Raw genomic sequence first — 7,565 nt, forward strand, 5'->3', positions numbered from 1 at the left:
CCGGAAGTGAGTGTTATAATGGAACAATGATGGGACACATTAAACACTTGGCCAATGCGGACCCTGACAGGACACATTTTGAGTTGTAATAGAATTGTTTGAGAATGATCTAGTACATTTCTGAAGGAATTCTATAACAATTCAAGACTTTCTCAGAGGACATGTGATTTACGCATGTGCTCTTTTCATGCATATTACACACGTAATTTACATACGAGATACGCACGTAGCTCTTTTCGTCTCCGCCACATGCGTATTGATTCGCACGATTCTCGCACGACAGACTTTACATGCGTTTAACGCATATGATACGCATAATTTACGCATGTAGCTACGCATGATCCACGCATGTGGAAATTTATACACGAGACACATGCGTATTACGCTTGATATTCATATGAACTCAACGCACGATTTACGTGCGTGCTCTTTTCTGCTTAACCACGCATGTAAATTTCATATGATTTTCATGCGTTTTACGCATGTGGCACATGTTTGGCACTTTTGCCTGTGTAAAGTTAAACATGACTTTGCTTTTGACGAAGCACTATGAAATCGTCATCAGTTCTACGCTAGTAGGACAAGTGGGAAAATATTAACATAACACATCATCCAAAACATAACAACACTCGTCACACACATGTATCTCTTACACAAAAGGTCGTCTTACAATGACCTGTCCTCTGAAAATTCTATTTAATTTGTATATACGGTGATAGAGAGACAGAATGCTAACACATTCGCCATTTACCCAGGCGGTCTTGTTCGATTCCCTTATCGGATGTAAAAAGGTTCGTGTTTGGGTATATGCTGCATTTATAATTGAACAGAACGTTTTAAATAAACACATTATTTCATGATTCCCCGTCAGTTCTGTGTGTTTTCACAACCGAATTTCTATGTTCGGTGTCCAACGTCCTTATCGGGATGCTTTCCTTGGTCCTCGTGTTTTGGCGTGGTCACGTGACCGGTACGACCATACTTTATTAACACTTGCCTTGTAAATCTCGCCAGATCAACCAATTAGCGTTTTTGTTCTTACAAATAAACGTGAAACGCTTGTTCATCGTACTTAGAAACTTCAGATAAGTACTGTACATTCTTGAATTTATTAACGTTCAGTTATTTAAAGGTGTTAGAAATTCGCATTAATTGATAATATTAATTGACTAAATTACTAATAATTTAGACGATGTTTGTCTTTTCGTAAAATATACAGCACTTTTCGTTGTTCACGTACAAATACATTCACTGCTGTATCTGTTTCGTGATTATTGGGTAATCGGAGGCTCTAGGACGATTCATACAGCAAGTGTCAATACGGTATTTGAACTCTTCAGTGTTTACTTATAGAGATTAACAATTGTTGGTAGACGAATTCAATGAATCGTTATTAATTCAGCTATATTTCACAGATAATTTCAAAAAGACGAAGGTATATGCAGAAGGTTTAGGTGTCAAATTTGAGGATTCAATAACGCCCTCATAGTTGCCATTGTGATGTTTATGTGATTTTGGTTAGAGTTATTCCCCTTGAGGAACGTTAGGTAAACGTCTCTTGAAATGTTCGATTGTGTTAATTTCCGTTTAATTACTGATGATTAGAGCAGTTTAACACAACAAATATTACCAGAATATTCTATTGATTACTTTAAATAGATATGACATTATTTTTCTGTGTATTTTGCAAGTTATTTGTTTTGAATTAGATTAATGTGATTATTATGCAAATTATCTGAATCGTGAGTTCGGAAAGACGGTTTCCACATAAGTAGGCTAATACCAGCGTTGGGGGTGGACTGTTGGAAATTTAACACAGTGTCAAGTGGTATTTTCGACAAACAGGCAAATTAAAAACATATTCAAGATACTATACCAGAAGCTCGTACATAAGGGGTCGCCTGCAAAGGCTACTCTGGTGGCTATCTCGTAATTGTGTTCAGTTACATATATAGTACCGATAAGTGAATGGTTTGGAAACACCAGTAGCTCCTGAGTAAGGGGTCGCCTGAGAAGGCTACTCTGGTAATTCAAGCCTGCAGCTGATCGAGAACTTGTGAGCTGTGTTGTGGACAGTGGCTATTTACCTCGGAGCTGCCAGGGATCAGCTCAATGACACGGCACCCCGTAGCTGTTAGTGTCGAGCTTGGTGATCAAGGGCATATCAGAAGCTGTGAGTGTCAGGGGCTGATTGACTGTCACGTGTCATAGTGTGATAACTGGTTGGAGAGATTGTGTACGTCTAGGTGACGTGTTTTGTGGTACGACAACAAGGGCTGAGGACAGCGATACTGTCCATGCCAACATTAGTACATTTTTCTTATATATATTCTTTAAATTTTGTGTGTTAGTGTTCAACTACTCGGCCAGGTAGCCTAGGATCCCGATCGCTTCTGGAGCAGGTAGCTCCGTCATAATTGAGATCTAAGCCGTACACGCACGCTACCAGGGGTTGCACGTTACACCATGACAGCCGATCCGAGCTGCGATCACGAATGCACCGACAAAGTGAAAATAGTGCGCAACATGACGTTTTCTTGTAAAACTGCATTCATACCTCGTATTGAGTGAGGTTGTTTAATCACATCTGATTAACTGAAATATAAGAAATCAAATAAATACAGCAAAAAAACACTGAATGAAGCCTTCGTGTTAGGCACCCAGGTACAACGCGGGATATGTAAACAATTAACGTCATCGGAAAGGGCAAGTTGCAACACTGTACAACAATGAATGTTTTACATGAATCAGCCAAGGAGCAACAAAACGGAACGCAATAGTATTAACCCACATGCACATGGGGTCACAAGGACATTCTCTGGACAATAATGGTTCCCTCCTTTACTAAGACCCATCCCCGCTTCCGTCCTGGCCAACACGTGCAATACGTAATTTCGATCTTAAATAGTATACATATACAATCAATATTGCGTTTTACAGCGGTGCGTGATCGGTTGTCAATACGTGCTGGTAATTCCATACCATTATGCATCGGAATGTGATATTTGAATGCCACAATAACAATTGCAAAAATTTCAAGCTAAAATCCCAACTAGTCAGACTAGGATCATATGTAATAAATTCCAAATGACAAAATCAATATCGCATTTGTGTTTTTGATAAAGCTGATTTTGACACGTTTCTATACTTCTGATAAGTCGATTGTTATCTATCACGTTTTAAACGTTTCTATCTCCATACATCTATGATTCCGTTATGTTGCTAGACCTCTGATACGTTGCATTGCTTATATACATTTTTGTAGCTCGTCGGTAAAGCGTTTGACGTACCGAAATATTGAAAGGATTTTCGACTTGTGATGCATTGCTAAGTTTGTTGTTGACATATTGTTAGAGTTCTGTCTAGAGACGTGCCATGGGTTTCTAGTAAGTACCTTGATATGCATCTGGCACTTTGCTGTGCGTATGGAACATAGCAAAACTTAGGATCTAATGCGATAATACTGTCTGAACTGTTGACTGTCTTAGAAGTACATGTCTTGTCAATAGTCCTCATTGATTTTCTGACCAAAAATCAATATGAGAACTTGTTAACCTTTCTTTCTTAATATGTAAACCTTTGACACTTTGTAGCACAATACTAGACTTTTGGCTTGACGCATAACAACTGAAACTTAATATCATTTCTGAGAACGATACCATGTTTTGACTCGCTACTTAGCAGCTGACATTTTATTTAATATCTCAAATGACTTAAAGGATATTTGTCTCCAGATTTCATTTCACTTGCGGACGCCTTAGACCGAAAAGGGTCACGATCCTGACTCCCCTGCAGAAGAAGGAGTTTAAAGAGTTTGGTTTATTTCACCAATTCTGCCCTGCCTCTGTAAATGAAGATTGTTTTCCCTTCACCTATAGATGTTTCAAACCGAATCAACTCCCAGGTATGCTTCAGATCAAATATTGTACAAAGGAGTAGGTCCGGTAAGGGCCATAATCGGCCCCAGGAAATGACAAAAACTAATGTTTAACATTCAGCAGAAATGTTAATAGTTTTAGTGAGTTGAAGAGCCATATTTTAAAGATATAACAATTGCTTTGTTAAAAGGGTGGGTTATGGTTAAAAAACTCGGCTCCTAAAACGCCATGATGTGCTTATTTTTGCCATTTCTTGGTAATTTCAGGTAGAAAACTGAAGTTTTGACGGTGGCCGCACGTATGTTATAAAACCATTTTTCAATCATAAAGACACATCAAAATTTTATATCTAATGTGTAAATATCGTTTTGTAACATCCATGCGGCCAAATCGAAAAAATGAAAATATCGATGTTAAAATAGTGATGCCTTCATCAGTACTTACGGAGAAGTAATAATCAAAACGAGTGTTGGGACAAACTATCTGGAAAGACTACGATAAGACAATTCTACACTCGTTACTCCTGGCGCTATAGCAAAGCTATGATATCGTAATCATACAAAATTGATCAGTGTGATTTTATTGTACATGTGTATTTTTTATTGAATTAATGTACAATCGAAAATTGTTAATCCGGAAAAACATTTGACCGTTAACCGAGTTATCGTACTGAAATATTCAGTGTCATGTCGAGCGATCGCGGAAATGTAAACAAATCACATCGGCACCTTTCACTCCTGATATCGGCACCTTTCACTCATGATAGACAACGATGATCAACCTCTTTCCTTGCTGGACATCGCCAACATAAGAACTGGACATGCAAAATATTCAACAGGTAAAAAGAGATTGTGTGTTGAAGTTGTGAAGCATAATCACACGAATCCTGCCGGCACCCGGGTAGACGACAAAACCCAGCACCCTCCCCGAAAATATCAGCCGATCCACACCTAATGTATTATGGCTTAAACTAAATGTTTCCAATGTCCAAGTAGTTCCATATATTTTTCAAGTGAAGCTTAATATTTTGATGTACAGTACGTATATTTGAGTTTTAGAATGATTTACATCAACCGACCTTTACAAGCACTTGGCGAGAGCTGACTGACAAAATTAAACCTAGGTGCATTGTGGCCTGTAATACACGAAATCGCTGGTTTTATCTTAAATGTCACCGCTCCATATGCTAAATGTTAGTATTATTATTAAATTTAGTCGAAATCTAATATTTTGGTTTGATTCTAGAACTTTGAAGCAGTGACAAGTTTAAGATAAAGCAAAAAATCAGTGAAAAAACTTAAGACTTTAATATTAACCAAGGGATGTGACTCTAATAATCAAATCATTCGCCCACTCGGTCATTGGTAACCCTACTGTACATGTTACAGATATATCATTATATATTAAGAATATATTTAAATAAAAAAGGTGTGAAGAGTACATCGATATAATTTCAACAATATTCTTAGCTTTTAACTAAAATAACCACTCAACGGTAGCCCAATATCAATAAAATATTTTGTTAATGTTGAAACTTAACTCAATCGAAATCTCAGATTATTTTATGTAGGCTAATATCTGGAATCATAATTTTTTGTTACGCTGGCATTATTTCAAATATTTCTGTGGTCTTTATGAAATCCATGTGCGGTTTTGATTTCAAAATACATGTAAAGAAATGATATATAATGAGAAGAATCATCCAACAGATTGACACTATTAAAAAATGTAGATAGAATATGATTTTTTTTAAATATGTACGGCACATTTTTAAATAATGCACTCTCAAACTAAAACGTCTTTTTTATTGATATGAATAATGTTTCTTTGCAGGATGCCTGGAAAAAGGCCAAAGCAATACAATTGCATTGCCTGTGGTAAACGGACAAGCCCCAAAGAAAGACGATTTGTTCATTGTGATAGTTACAAGGATTACGGAAAATACCTTGGACTTGATAGTTTTGGAGAAAATGATGTAACATGCCAGAAGTGTTTTTTGAAATATAAAAGGAAAACAGAGAAATCTGAACCCAAGGTTGTAGTTACTTCTAGTTCCAGTAGGTGTACACAAACTGATACAGATTATGTTCCTCCATGTGCCAAAAAACTGAGACCTGATGCGAAATTGAAGAGTCCTCAAACTATACTATTACCAATTATTTCATCTGGTAATAGCTACTCGACGTGTTGTATATGTAAGAGAAGAGGTCCAAAACTTTTTAAGTGTTTCAGCTGAGAGTAGGTATAGGCTATTTGTTGAGAAAGGTCACCTGCTGTTGTCAGGATCTAGGTGATACTAGGAGATGGTTTTATTGTGTACAAGGAAACAAACGTTGAATTAGTTACCTAGCTATGAGTATCTTAAATATGCTTGATGAGGTGAGTCATTGATATAGTGTGTTACTGATACACATTTTGTATACTATCCGGTATATCTTGATGTACTACAATAATTGCACATACCGTATTCAGATGAGATACTATTTGTCAGTACACTATTGATATCACTAACAAAAAAAAACATTTTAACATTCCTCATATTTTACAGGTTCTTTCTTTGAAAGGAAATGCTCTCCAGGAAAGAGTTAAAGAGGAGAATTTGGAACGAAGGACTGTTGCATGGAAATCCCTTTCATCGAATTCCATTGAATTAACCGACTTCCCTTCAATGTCAGAGGAGTAGCTTCGAAACCTGACTATTGGTGTTTACCAGCTAAAACTTGCTCGCTCATACACACATGAACACCTTGCTGAGGATGGGGAATATGTCATCATGGTAAATGACGGTACAGCTGGATTACTCAGGGCAAGGATCCAAAGTCGGCACACAAGTTCGAAGACCTACCTATTGTGGATCGACCATAGCCCCGCAGTCATCAATGGTTGGTATTGCCAGTGTAAGGCTGGTGCCAGAGTTGTTGGCACCTGTGCCCATGTTGCTGCAGTGATATGATATCTTGGATATGCTCGCAATGTTGGTACGGTTAGGGAGTCCGGAATTGGTCTGATTATTTGGAGTATGCAGCAAATGTTCCAATTATTGTGGATGTGTCTAGCGAGGGTGATAGTGATCCGGAAGAGTAATTATGGATTATATATACTGTATATGCCAACCTCTCCTTCATTTAGATGGTTACCAATTTATTGCATAAACATTGTAACTTGATGTATGCATTATATCTTCAAATACAAGTATTTGGACGTACAGTGTAATTGTCTCATTTAATGTTTTATTGAAGGTCTGAATGTAAACTGTAAATAATTCACATCGGTAACAAATTGTATAATAAGCTGATTTGATGAGTGGTTTGATTATTGGTCTTGTCGGCTTTCCTGTTTTGTGTGTATTGCTAGCATGTAGCAATATTTATTGTTACTTAGATAAAATTATTACTGTTCATAGATATTATTGCACCAGCCCTAAATTCATTTTCATTATTCATTGTTATCCTGTTATATATACAGTTACTAGTACCATACAATTCTAGTAGGTTGTTGTCAAATTCTAGTCTCATATCAATGACATGATAAAATGGATTGTTGTATCAGAAAACTACCGGTATTCATGTCATGTGTAAAGGTAAACATTCTAGTTTGTTCAAATCTGTATTATCATAATATAAGCTTTTATTTTTAAATGCTTAAAACCACCTGTCACACCAAGATGTGTTTAGGATTACTGTGTTT

Source organism: Pecten maximus, chromosome 13, assembly GCF_902652985.1.
Source record: "Pecten maximus chromosome 13, xPecMax1.1, whole genome shotgun sequence".
Taxonomy (NCBI): Eukaryota; Metazoa; Mollusca; class Bivalvia; order Pectinida; family Pectinidae; genus Pecten; species Pecten maximus.